This window comes from Octopus bimaculoides, chromosome 3 (genome assembly GCF_001194135.2).
Source record: "Octopus bimaculoides isolate UCB-OBI-ISO-001 chromosome 3, ASM119413v2, whole genome shotgun sequence".
NCBI classification, from domain to species: domain Eukaryota; kingdom Metazoa; phylum Mollusca; class Cephalopoda; order Octopoda; family Octopodidae; genus Octopus; species Octopus bimaculoides.
This window is the reverse complement of record NC_068983.1, coordinates 81,194,803-81,209,802: the sequence shown is the minus strand read 5'-3', so window position 1 is coordinate 81,209,802 and position 15,000 is coordinate 81,194,803. Positions and strand designations below refer to the sequence as shown.

At 31.4% G+C, this 15,000-nt stretch overlaps 1 protein-coding gene across 16 annotated transcripts in view; it reads left to right on the top strand.

Moving 5' to 3' along the window:
• Positions 1-15,000, top strand: part of LOC106881143 (zinc finger protein rotund) — a 431,625-nt gene that overhangs the window by 251,751 nt on the left and 164,874 nt on the right. The gene's annotated exons all lie outside the window — the stretch shown is intronic.

Here is a 15,000-nt window from a genome sequence, read left to right as displayed (position 1 = left end):
TTTTGCTGTTATTGTGTGTATGTGTGTGTGTTATCCCAAGGGTTACACACACACACACACATACATCTTTGTTGGAAACCGGCTCCCTCAGTGGAAGATTTATAATAATTAAAAAATATACACACACACACACACACATACACATACACAGAGTTGCGCAATAAAGTCTATATTTGCATGTGTGTGTATGTGTGTGTGCAACATACAATACATACTAACAAATAAAAGCTATTTCAGTTTTATGAAAAATAAATGGAAAAAAATGTTATTTCTTTTATGTAGAAAAATAAAATTAGAACAAGGTATCTTTATAATTAAGTTGCAAATTTGTTACTTTCTTTTGAGATAGTAGTTTTCATTTCAGTGTTAATAGTAATAATATTAATGAAAGTATGTTAATAATTATAACAATATAGATAACAACAATTACTGTATTTATAATAGTTACGTTTCTCAATAATATTATAGAGTTCTGAAGAAATTATAACATTTAAGTACCTCCTATGTGTGCTAACATATAAATGCAGTGCAATGTAGAACTTTATTCTGTCCACCATTTATAACTTACTATTACTATACCACATAGACATTCATTATAGATAAAGAAGTATTTTTACATTAACATGAAATCACAAATTTGGGGAAAATGTCTCTTAATATTAATTGCACCAGCTTTGCCACTTATTTGCCTGATATTTTATTTTAACTCCAGAAAGCTTTGTCCCTAGTTGGATTTCATATGAGAAGGTAAAAGGCATGACTAAATGCTGGTGCTATCCTGATTCTCTTATTATCTACAATGCTTTCACACATTGGTACAAGGCCATGACATTTTAGGAAATGCATTGTAAGATATTTGATAATGAATTCAAGGAGGATGAGAGTCAGCATCAACCCTAGAGAGATTTGAACTCAAAAAAGTAACTGTTGTGACTACAGCACAACTTAATATTGCAAGCTAACACTTAACTGATGCTCTACTGATTCTGCCTTAAAAAATTTATGAGGTTTTATGATTTTGTAATAGTTTATCAGATCTATTCATCATAGTAGCAACAATAGGGATGATTTTGTGAAATAGGACAAAAAATAAGATAGAATTTTTTTATTTTATTTATTTATTTGTTTCAGTCATTTGACTGTGGCCATGCTGGAGCACCGCCTTTAGTCGAACCCAGAACCTATTCTTTGTAAGCCTAGTACTTATTCTATCAGTCTCTTTTTCCAAACTGCTAATTTACGGGGGACATAAACATACCAGCATTGGTTGTCAAGCAATGTTAGGATGACAAACACAGACACACAAACATATACATATAAATATATACATATATATATATATATATATATATATATATTCAACGGGCTTCTTTCAGTTTCCGTCTACCAAATCTACTCACTGGGCTCTGGTCGGCCCGAGGCTATAGTAGAAGACACTTGTTCAAGGTGCCATGCAGTGGGACTGAACCCGGAACCATGTGGTTGGTAAGCAAGATACTTACCACACAGCCACTCTTGCGCCTATTCATTTTTTTTTTTTGTAATGGTGATAAAGAGACAGAAGAAAAAAGTGAAATCTTTATTTCTAGCTGTTGTATTATTAACATTAATTTGGATTTTATTGTCTTAATATCCAAAATAATGAAATTGAGTCTATTATTAGATTCAGACTATTAAACAATTTCTATCTAAAAATTTTAAAACTTAAGAATTTTGTTACCAAAACTCATTATATATATATACATATATATATATATATATATATATATATATATATATTTATTACTAGATAAAATATGAAACTGCAAAAAAATGCATTTGCATTTTATTCTCTAGATTTCAAGCAAATAAATAATTTCCAACATCAACAACGATAATGACAGTATTAGTATTAGTTGTAATAATAACACTTTCTACTATTTGTACAAGGCCTGAAAACTTGGGGGTGGAGGCATGTCAATAACATCAACCCCAGTACATGACTGGTAGTTTATTTTATCAACTCCAAAAGGATGAAAGGCAAATTCAATGGCAGCAGGATTTGAACTCGGAATGTAAAGTTGAAAGAAATGCTGCTAAACAGTTTGTCTGGCATGCTGATAATTCATCCACCTCCTTTTGTTTTTGTTTTTTTTCTTTTGCTCTTATTCTAGTGAATGCTGTCTAAATACTCTGCTGAGTTTACAAATAATTTTCCATAACATCTGAGTATTATTGTCTATTTTGATAAAATAATGAATATGTCAACTTCCTTTAAAATTCTGAAATGTTATACCTATTTCATAAACGTTGTTAGAATTTTTGATTATTTTATTTATAGGTTCCTGATATAAGTGGATAAATATTTTCCTATTCCATAACAAAATCCATTTGTGATTTATAACTATAAATTAAAAATAAGATTGTGTGAGTTTACATTTTGTTAAAATTTAATTTTCACTATTTTTTTTTTTTTTTTTAATTGGTAGATTGGATGGGACTAAGTTTCATATGATTCTTTTTTTATTTAACATGATTTCTTCAAAATATTCTGATCATTGAAGAAAAAATAAATGATTATAGGTGTTGCTGTATTTTGTGTGTGTGTGTGTGTTTTTGTTTTTTTTTTTTCTTATTTCCCACTGATTTTTTTAACTTAATAAATATTTAAAGCTTAAATTATGCTTTACAAAAGCAACCTAGATTATAAAATTGTCCCGAATTAAATGTTTATGAAGTTATTAATGAGAAAAAATTTTGTAACTATAATATATTGCAGCATTTTTTTACACTTTCATCAACAAAAACAAATGAAGTAAAAATCAACTTTCAAGAATTCTTATCATTTTTGTAATTAAACATAAAACTGCACTTGAATATATTAATGTTTACAACAAAAATACCATAATTAACCTCAGAATAGTTTGAAGACAAAATTTAAAAAAAGGAATATTTAGGTTTTATTTGAGTAAATAAAGCCATCATGACATGTATCGTATATGCCGGAATGAGTTATTCTGTGAATATAACAAAACTAAATGTTATAATAATTGTATTCAGTTGTGGAGAATGTAATGATAAAAGTCAAATGACTAAAAGTGTACTGGAAGTACAGTAGACAAAAGATACCAATTAGTTATAGTAAACAGGTTTCAAAAACTTCTTTTATGACCAATCTTAATAATGGTAGCATAATGGGGCCTGCTAAATGTAGAAAATAATATGTGTAACATACTAGAATGGAAAAGAACAACACAGGCATAAACATTGATGGTAGTTGTGGTGATATCTGTTGTTGCTGCTGTGACTGCTGTCATTATAGGTCAGTTTGAAGAAAGTTTAAACTTGTCATATTAATCTAAAATATATTGCACCACATGAAGAACTTGTGGAAAAGTCTATATAAAAAAATAACTATAACAATATGGAAATTAAAGTACATTCATAGCTTCTTTAAAAGATGTCTTTTTGAGTAATTGCTACCCTTCCTCTTTATTTTACATTTTCCATTTTCTTTAAGGATACTTATTTAGAGGAGAGAGTTTGTGAGAAATGAAATGACACAGTTGCCATTGAGATTCAAAACTAGTTTATGTGCTCAGGTCACTTAAATAATCACCCTAACACCACTATTGCTAACATGCAGTAATCCAACTGCTAAACAAACCCTATAGATTTATTAAGTTAACAAGTCAAGGTCACTCTGCTATAATGACCTTGACTAGTTACACTTACCAAATCATAATCAAATGTTATAATTTTGTTATTTCAAATCCTTTAATTATCTCTCTTCTAAATTATTTATTCTTAATTCTTAATACTTTCATCTTTTTAGCATTGTCTTCCTCTCTTCTTCTTCTGACGACTTATTTCCTTCTGCTTTATCACTTTGTTTATATTTGTGCACATGTGTGTGCATATACATATATGCATGCATGTGTGTGTGTGTGTATTCATTCATTTTTCATCTGTTTTTCTATGTTAGCTTGTTAATTAGTTAGGTACATATATCACTTAAGCAACGCCCTTCTTACTAAGCCTTACCAATTTTTCTATTAAGAGATTTCTTCGTTCACACATGTTGAAAAGCATGAAGTGATTGAGTGATTTGTTGATAGAAATGACAAAAACGAAACTGATTGTAGGTCACAGCTTTGGTAAAGCACAAATGTAAACAAACACATAGGACACATATGCGCACATACATACCCTTCACACACAGTAGGCTTCTTTCAGTTTTTCTGTTATATTCACTCAAAGCTTTAGTTAGCCTAAAGTTACAGTTAAAACCACACCTACCAATATGCTGTGCAGTGGAACTGAACCTGTAACCACATGGTTGGGAAGTGAACTTTTTAATTATTCAGCCATACTACATATATTATATATATATATATATATATATATATATATATATATATGTATGTATGTACATGCATGCATATATATTTACACTGACACACATACATATATATATACATACATATATATATATATATATACATACATATATAGTAGAGTAACAGAAAACAAATGGAATGGTTATAGAAAAATTCAGGTTGACAAATAAATGCAAAAATAGTCTAACATTTTTATCCAAGTTGATTAAATGTTCATAATCTATATCATAAAATGCATATATTATGAAGCTGCTGATCTATCATCAAATTTGAGAATGCTTAAAGAAGTAAATTCATATTTAGAGAATAGTTTTCACCCTATGTTCAAGAGAAAAGCTCTGGCTTTGTATTTGAATATCAAAATGGTCCAAATCTTAACTAATATTTGATATTGGAACACATATTTTAGGGACTCTTTTTCTATAACCAGTTAAAGCATTCTAAAATATTTTTTTCAGTGATTTTGAGGTAGTTTGTCAAATGAGTCTATTCAAGCTTCAACCTTGACACTGTTTAAAACACTTTGTTATCAAAAGCATGCTGCAAGAGTAGGTTTTGTCAAATGCAAAATCCTCCAATCCTATTTCTATTCTTCATTGTAATAGTTATATTGAGTGCTAATTCTGTTGAACATCTTCCAGGTTCCCCACTCCTTACTATAGTTTCATAATGCTTCATATCTCATTAAGAAGTTATTAACTCCGTTTGGCACATCTACAATCTTGAATGTACTTCTTCACTCAACTCTAACAACAATGTTAACACACACACTCTCTCTCTCTCTCTCTCTCTCTCTCTCTCTCTCTCTCTCTCTCTCTCTCTCTCTCTCTCTCCCTCTCTCTCTCCCTCCTCCCCTCTCTCTCTGCATGCACATATTTTAACAACTCATTTCATCTGCCACCTGACCACTATTGGCAACGTTTACTTATTAACCCTTTTGTTACCGTATTTCTGTTGAGATGCTGTGTGTTTCTTTCAATCAATTTTAAATGTAACAAAGCATTTAGTAAAGTAACTTAGTTATCATTAAGCTAGTGTTAGGAACATAAATTGTGACTAAAGATTTGGTGGAAGTTTTTACTTCAGCACTTTTGAAAATAGGACATTTGTGCTACAGTGCCAGAGGCAGTTTCAGGCGAGTTGGTATCAAACGGATTAATCACCTATGTTTCCCCTTTTATGACAATACAAATGGTAAATAACTATATATATATATTCCATCCAGCTTGATATCCAAATAATCAATGAGATTTAAACACGTATAATTGACAGCAATTATTAAGGTGGTGAGCTGACAGAATCATTACTGTGCTGGACAAAATGCTTAGCATTTCTTTCAACTTTATGTTCTAAGCTCCAATGACACCAGGGTCGACTTTGCCTTTTGTCCTTTCAGGGTTGATAAAATAAGCGCTAGTTGAACACTGGGGTCGATATAATTGATTTACCCCCTTCCCTCAAAATTTGCTGACCTTGTGCCAGAATTTGAAACCATTATCACTTAGCTTTCTTTTTGATTTTACTCATATTTGTTTGCTTATATTAGATAGTTTAAATTCTCATGTGCAGCTCAGAATGAATCAACAATTGTAAATTTATTTTTTAAATAATGAGTATCACAATCTGAGATGATTATCATTATCTCCATAATAATCCATCATCATAACCTCCACTGCATCAATATTCAACAGTTGTTTTTACTGTGATGACAGAGTTAATGAACCTGTAAAATTAGCTCTTTCAGTGGGTGTATGGTTATGTATGTTAAGTAGAGGAGAGAGAGAGAGAAAGAGAATATAATACAGTGTCTGTCAGCCATACATTCACCATCATCATCATTTTAACTTCTACTTTTCCATGCTTCCATGGGTCAAATGGAGTTTATTCAGGCAGATTTTCTATAGTTGGATACCCTTCCATGTCACCAACCCTCACCTGTTTCTATACAAGGTATTATTTTCCCATGACCAGACATGTTTTCACAGAAGACTGGAAATGAATAATGATACTGTTTGTATGATGCTGAAACTCATCTACAACTATCACATATATCATGACAATGAGATACAAACATGCACACACACACACACACACACACACACACACACACACACACACAACTTTCAGTTTTCATCAACATCTTTCAGTTTTCATCTTTCAGTTTTCATCAACAAAATCCACTCACAAACCTTTGATTAACCCAGGGCTATAGAAGAAGAAACTTGCTGTCAGACTAAACTTGAAATTAAGTGGTTTGGAAGTTAACTTCTTAAACACACACCTACATACATATTCATAAGTGTAGGGTTATGTCTATAAATTTTATCATTAGTTATAGCTATTAATTAATAGTTGTCATTGTTATTATTGGCATTACCAAATGCATGTTGCAAAATTATGTTCTGGCAAATGCAGCCTCTCCCATCCTAATTTCAATTCTTGACTGCATTAGTTACATCTAACATGCTAATCCTATGAAAAGTGCATGAACACTACTACCTTCTGGTTGCCCATCCCCATAGCTTCGTAAATCTTCATACCTTATTGAGACATTAACTTAAGTGTTGCTGTTGATTATTGCTATTATAATTGTCTCCATTAGCTTCAATATTATTATTATTTCAATGACCTAAAAGTTAAACCGTTTAGTTGAAAAAGAGGGTGGAGCTGTTAATTTTTGAAGGTTGTCCTTATCTCAAAGTATAATGATAGAGTGAATTTCTTGGCTTGTAAAGATATTGGAACTACTAGTGACTGGTGCCAGGATGCAACAAAGTACCAAAATCAAGCAAGCTGAATTGATAGAAATAAAGAGAGTAAAGGGACTAATTAAAGATCAGACAGCCTGACTAGCTTATTAGAGTAAAGAGCTAAAGAGAGGTGTAGTGGAAAAGGAAGTGAATCCTATGTTGGGGATCAAATGCATAATTTCTCATGAAGAACAAATGCAAACGGTAGTGGAGTGAGATTAGGCAGGGGTTACATTATATTGTTAACCTTTTAGAACAATTTCTTAAAGTATAAATTATCATTCAAAGCTACAATTTTTTCAACTTTAATTTCATTTTTATTTCTTTTTCAAATTACTTTTGAGGTGTCTGGCATTTTATTCAAATCTTTATATTATCAATATAGTTACTAAAATAATTGAAGATTATGAATGCTTTTACACTTCTTTTTTTATATGATTAGTTGTATTGGCTGAGTGGTTTAGTCATTGGTCTTTTCGTCATGATTAGTGAGTCTGTATCTTGAGCTTCTTCATTCCTCCCTACACTCATAGCAGAATATATTCTCTATCTTGTTAGAATCTAGCTGACATTCTGAGAAATTAAAATTTGGCAAGATTTGTATTGTTTTCGGAGGGCATCTCTTGTCTTTAAATATGATGGACAGTATGCAGCCTGTAAATATGTGCTGGGTATTGAATATTACCATGGTTTTCGAAATGATAATTTTTTCATCATATTTTGAAAGTTTTGTTATAAACACAGTAATTTAAGTGTGGACTAGCAACTACTTTCTAATAACCCCCATTCTCTCATGAAACTCATGCTTAATTCCAGTTTCATAACTATTGAGTAGCAGTGAAATGTATTTCCTTCTCGATGATAGCATCCTCTGCAGATCTACTTACCTATTCTCAACAGCTTGGTGGATTAAGACATGCAAACTTAAGTTTCCTGTCCTGAAATGCAATGAATTATCTGCAGCAGATATGAACATTCACATTAGGCATTAATAACTAACTGGAACCTATTTAGAATGACAATAACTAGAGGAAGAACTGTGTGAAAGTTGCAATTGAAGTTTCCCTAAAGAGAATTTATGTGAATCAAAGCAACTTAAGAAAGAATTAAGGAAGAATATTATTTTCTTGTGATCAAATATCAGTTTGTCAATATGAATCATCTGCTTCCTCCATCAAGACAAAATATGCTCTATCTGCTGTTGTTTTTATAGAGCTGTGTGCACTAAATGGCTTTATGATATGCAGATGCTAGCACCTTAATAACAACTACTTTCCAAAACACCCTAAGCATAAGGTTGTAATGGCAGGATGGTTCTCTTCACTAACAGTGATTAAAAGACTGTCAGAACATTAAAGAATACTTCAGGGTGTATGTTTATGTCAGTATCACTGTTGGTATAAATATATATAATAATTTGTATGAAAGCTGGTACAGTTGTGTACTTGGATAAGTGATTGCTTATGCATGTGTGCAAGTACATACATATGCTCAGGTTGTGGGAATACTTCACTTCTCAAGCATAGCCAGGGCAGTCTCGACAAGATATAATATTAGAATTATAAATCAATAAGCTTTCCTGAATTTAAAGTTAGAACTAAATTATCACCCTTTAATTACTTTAGTCATAGACTGGTAAATAAACGTAAGGCAGGAAGAGTTTTGTGTTTTCCTCGAGGATAAAACAAGATTCAGTTCTATAATCCATGAACTTTTAGTCTACTAGCAAAAGCTAGCGACATAGATAAAAGCATGAATAGTTCTTTGTCTATAGGCACAAGTGTGGCTGTGCGATTAAGAAGTTCCCTGTGCACCATGTGGTTTCAGTCTCACTGTATAGCACCTTAGGCAAGTGGAGCGTATATTCTACTCTAGCCTTGGGCCAAACAAAGCCCTGTGAGTGAAATTTGTAAAGAGATACTGAGAGAAGTTTATCATGTGTATGAATGTAAGTATGTATGTACGTATGTGTACACATGCACATACATACGTACGTACGTACATACATACATACATACATACATACATACATACATACATATAGAAGATGGGATGCTGAAAAGTTTCTGGTTTTGGGTAAAAGAAAATACAGGAGAATTGGTTAATTATGATTTCATTCAACATATTCCCCTCTCAGATTCACACATTTATTGCAGTGGTCCTTCAGTTTTTCTAAGCCCTGTAAAGGAACTTGGAAGGTTAGGCCTCCAACCAGGCCTTTGGTGATAATCTTAAAGCCAGCATCCCCTCATGTGTGTGTGTGTCTGTATGTATATAAGCATGTGTGTATTTGCATTTCCCCTGCCATTGTGCATTGAGTATAAACAAAATGGCATCATTTGTTTGCAGTTTTTTGTAAAAACACATTCAGCCATTGTGTGGTTCATGTTCAAACCATGCGGGGAAATATTATCTTACTTAAATGTTTCCAAAAGGAGGATTGGTGACAGGAAGAGCATCTGGTCATAAAAAATTTGCTTCAATAAATTTTGTCTTATCTATGCAAGAATGGAAAAGTAGACATTAAAATGGATTAACTATGCCTGACTTACAAACTGACTTTTGTAAAGCCTATTATATTTAATATTTTGAGTTACATACAGTTGTTGATAATAATGAATGAGAATTAGAAACCATTATTATTATTGGCAGCAGTAGTAGTAGTAGGACAGCAGACTTGCAGAATAGTTTTCACACTAGACAAAATGCTTAGTGGTTTTGTATGTCATGATGTCCTGAGATCAAATTCCTCCAAGGAATACATATATTCTTTTGATCCCTTAATTATGTTTATAATTTTAAAAGAACTTTTTTATATAAGTTCTTTACTGATAATGGTTTTTTACATACCGAACTACTTGGTAAAAATTATTAATTATTAATTTATTAATAAATTAATAATCCTTTACCCTATATCTGTATGTATATATATATATATATATATATATATATATATATACATTTATTTATTTATATTTATATGTTTATATATGTGTGTGATGGAATCTCCTGTTTTGTTGAATGATTTGCACAAATAATTTGTTTATAGTGATCAAATATACGTGTTGCACATTAGCTCACTCACTCCATCAACACTCCATCAATATTGCCTAAGCAGGTACATGCTGTCTGACACATCAGGTGTTGAAGTAATTGCAGAGCAATATAAGATGAAGTGTTTTCCTTAAGAAAACAATGTACTGTCCAGTCCAGGAATTGAAACCTATGATCTTGCGATCATGAATACAACACTCTAACCACTAGGCCATGCATCTTTACATATACAAATGGACTCACAGGGCAACTTAATTTGTCTAATTGAGTTATTTATTCAAGGAGAATTGTCTATGACTAATTAGAAATTATTTGAGGCTATGACATAAGGAGAGAGTGAACCATATATTTTTCCTGAAATAAGGAGATTGAACCATATATACATATATTTATCTTATGTTCTTTGTGTGTTTGGATGCCAGAATAAGCCAGATATGCTTTATGTAAGAGAAGCATATAATAAGCATTTAAGAGATACAAAATATGAACAAAATTTGCATTTAAATTCTTTAATATTTTTACTTACTATGAAAATTATATTTATGTTTTATGAGAAGTTTGTGGTAGATACTGGTGTCATGCAACTGGCACCTGTGCTGTTGGCATGCAAAAACACCCATTACACTCTCAGAATGGTTGCCATTAGGAAGGGCATCCAGCTGTAGAAACCATGCCAAATCAGACTGGAGTCTGGTGCAACCCTTCAGCTTACGAGCCCTGGTCAAACTGTCCAACTCATGCCAATATGGACAACAGATGTTAAATGATGATAGATTATAAAACTTGAAAATATTGCTTATTTATCCTTCATATTAAAAAGAATCTGCCAGCATATTTCTATGAACCACATATATCACCACCTCTTATAGATATATGAAATTATAATCTATTAGATTAGATGTAACTATCGCTTTTTACTTTGGCGGATGCAAGTGATTAAGAAGTATTTGCAATTATGAGGTGCTTTGTTTGATCCCTTTGTGTAGTGTCCTAGACATGTTTCTCTCTTTTGCCCCGACCTTGGATCATTGTCAGCCTTCTAGTGCAACTGGGTAAGTACAAACTGTATGGAAGCTCGTCATAGAATGTACATTTGATTCAAAGATCCAGTCTTATCACATGTCAGTGGAGCATTTAGCCACATATACATTAATGTAATCAGTAGAGCAACTGCATTCTCCTTATAGAAACTGATGGAGAATCTGTCACCATATTCCTGTGTTTATTTTTTAATTTTATTTTTGCTGTATTGTAGCATATTGTAGTTTTTTAAAATAGATTTTTTAGCTTATTATTACAAAATTCTATTGCCATTATATTAGGACTGTATACTGAGAAGCCAATTTATGAATCCTAAATGAAATGAAATTTACTATTACAACACTTATCTCACTTTAAAAGAAGTTTTTATTGTTACATTTTCTACTTTAATTTTTCTTTTGTAGGAATCTTTACTTAAACTTCTACTGTTGAATTAAACAGATTGTTTCATCTGTCTAGTCAACTAGCTATATTGTTTGGCTTTCTCTTTCTTTGATACTTCATCTTGTTAGCCATACACACATGCATGCATGAACACATGTGCACACACACACACACATATATGTACTTTCATATGTTGTATTTGTATGAAAAATATATGGAAACTGAAAAATTTCCAAGTAATCTTTTGTACTCACAATGGCATAATAGATCACAGTAAATCATCATATTTATGTTAAACATAGAACATGGAGCCAGTGTTTCAAAAACAAGTGAAGATCAAAACTTTTTTTAGAATCCGCTGATCTCAGAGGTGATAATAGCAGCCCATAGTGAGGTTCCTCACAAGAGTCCTCATGATGTTGCTCAAATACGTTTTCCTTATAATAGGCTTGTTAATCTGTACAAATTAATGATAATGAACGATTAACCTCTAAGTGATAAAGCAATTTTTCTCTCCTCAACGGAAAAAATCATTTAAACAAAAATAAAATATGGGTAAATAATTTCCATTTATATATATGTCATATGAACATTTTTTACTTTCACTAAAATTTTAGTATAAGCTAATATCCTTGACTCAATGTTGCATCCTTGTTTCTCAAAATAATTGTTCTAAAGTAAGTAACAATGCAACTGTAAAAACATTTCATTTATTTAATCTTCTTTTCTTAAAAATGACTCCTTTAATTGTTATCCGTAGTTTGTGTTACCTTAAAGTATGAACACATTGAACAGTTGCCCAGGGCACACACAGGTCTAGGAGCTCTGAGCTAATGTATGCTGTAGTTTTGTATGTAGGCGTCCTGTAAATTGCTTTATTCGGGGGTTAGAGATGACCCAGTCTGAAGTCCATGTTATAATCTTAGTGACACAATTGCTTTTTCTCTTTCCATGAGGCTGCAAAGGCATATATATAGAGAGAAAAGAAACAGTTCACCAGCTGCTCAAAAAATACATTTTGTTGTCTTGTTCTTACGATATTTTCAATTATGTTTTCTTTCCAAGGATATTCTGTATGCCAATATTCCATTTTTTAACTTTGGTTTTGGTTCGAATATTTCTGTAGATTATTTCATTTTATTTATTTTTTCTTCCTAATTGATTCACCTCAGAGTTTCCATAAAAGAAATAGATTATCCTAAGCAGTGTCAAATATATTGTTATTATCAGAAATTTATTAAACACTTTCTTAATCACCTATTTTATGTAAGTTGTTTCCATCACTAGTACTATAGAATTAGTGACTATTACCCTCATAGTGACATCTAGTAGTATATTATTTGATAAAAAGTACAGGTTCCACACACACACACATACACACACATATATAAACATAGGTATCTTTTTGTTTTACTCCATAAATTTTATATTAGATTCTGAAATACATTTATTTAATATTTTTTAATGTCTTGATCCATGTAAATGCACCTTAATACTTTCAGTAGTTAAAATAAGACCTTCAAATATCAGATTCAGTTCCTAGGCTGCCAGGTGAAATTACTGGGTGAGATGTTTCAGTCGAAAGTGAAAATTAAGCAAAAAAGAATTAAAATAAATAAATAAACAAATAATAGTAATAATAATAATAATCCTTTCTAGTATAAGCACAAGGCCTGAAATTTGGGGAAGGGAACTAGTCAATCACATCGACCCCAGTGTTTCAATGTTAATTAATTTATTGACCCCCAAAAGGATGAAAGGCAAAGTTGAACTTGACAGAATAATAATAATAATAATAATAATAATGATAATAATAATAATAATCCCTTCTGCTAAAGGCACAATGCCTAAAATTTTGGGAGAGGGGATTAGTCGATTAAATCAACTAGTGTTTCACTGTTACTTATTTTATCGACCCTGAAAGGATGAAAGCAAAGTCGACCTCGGCAGAATTTGAACTCAGGATGTTATGACAGACCAAATGCTACTAATCATTTTTGCCAGTGTGCTAATGATTCTGCCAGCTCACCACCTTAATGATGATGATGATGATAATGATGATGATGATGATGATGATGATAATAATAATAATAATAATAATAATAATAATAATAATAATAATAATAATCATCCTTTCTACTGAAGGCACAAGGCCTTGAAACTTTTTGCGAGAGGGGACTAGTTGATTAAATGATGAAAGGCAAAGTTGACCTCAGCGAAATGTAAACTTCAGAACATAGCGGCAGACGAAATATTGCTAGGCATTTCACCTGGTATGCTAATGATTCTGCCAGCTTACCACCTTCACTTTAATAATAATAATAATAATAATAATAGACACTTAAACTTAAACACAAGGACAATTTAGGGCAGTGAGTTTAGTCAATTAAATAAGGTATTTTATTGACCTAGAAATGTGAAAGGCAAAGTTATCTTAGCAGGATTTGAACTTGTTATGTAAAGGACAACTGATATTACTAACCCCTATGTTTCTGATTTTTGGAATAATTCTAAATAAATACATAACATACTGTATATTAAATTTCCTTTTTAAAAAAGTCAAAAAGGAATGGAATAAATATGTAAATAAATAAAACTTCTTTAATAATTTCTGTTGACATAACGATGTTTTCTTACTCTTTCTTTTTCTCAAAACAGCAATAAATTTTTCTGTAGTTCCTTCAACTCATGGGTAGAAAGGATATTTAAAATTACTGAAAAGCATTGCTTAAAATATAGTTTTTCTATCATTATTGGAGGAGGGACAGTTGTGCTTAATATCACCATGGAAGAAGAGACAGTGTGGGAGAATTTCAAAAACTTTCTTTGTCACCTCTTAAACATCCTACTGGGTTTATTAATGAAAGACTTCAAAGGTCATATAGTTTGAGTGAAGTTACTTTAAAGTGGCTCTGACTGACATACTCAGCCCTGATGGTTATAGGAGGTGCAGAAGATGTGTGGTTTTTATTATCACAGATAATTGGTCAAGAACAATCAAAATAATGCAAGAACCTTAATTCAAAGAAATAAGCACGTCAAGAAAAACCTTCAAGGCATTTATCCTTGCTGAGACTTTGTAGTACATCTCTCTGGAAATTCTAATATTTCCCCCCTAAGAACCACATGATATGGAATATTACTATAGCTTTTATTTAATATTTTCTTTATTTTTTTTTTTTATTTGATTATTTTTTTATTTTGCTTTACCTCCATATTTTGGTTATTGTTGTTTATCAATAGAGAGAAAAAAAGTACTTTTGATTGTCTGACACAGTTTAGAGACCCCAGTTAAATGCTGGGAATGGGAGGATAAAAATAAAGAGAAAAAAAATTGCAAAAAAAAAAAAAGAAATATTAAAGGTGGAGAAGGATCGACAGAGTAGAGACAA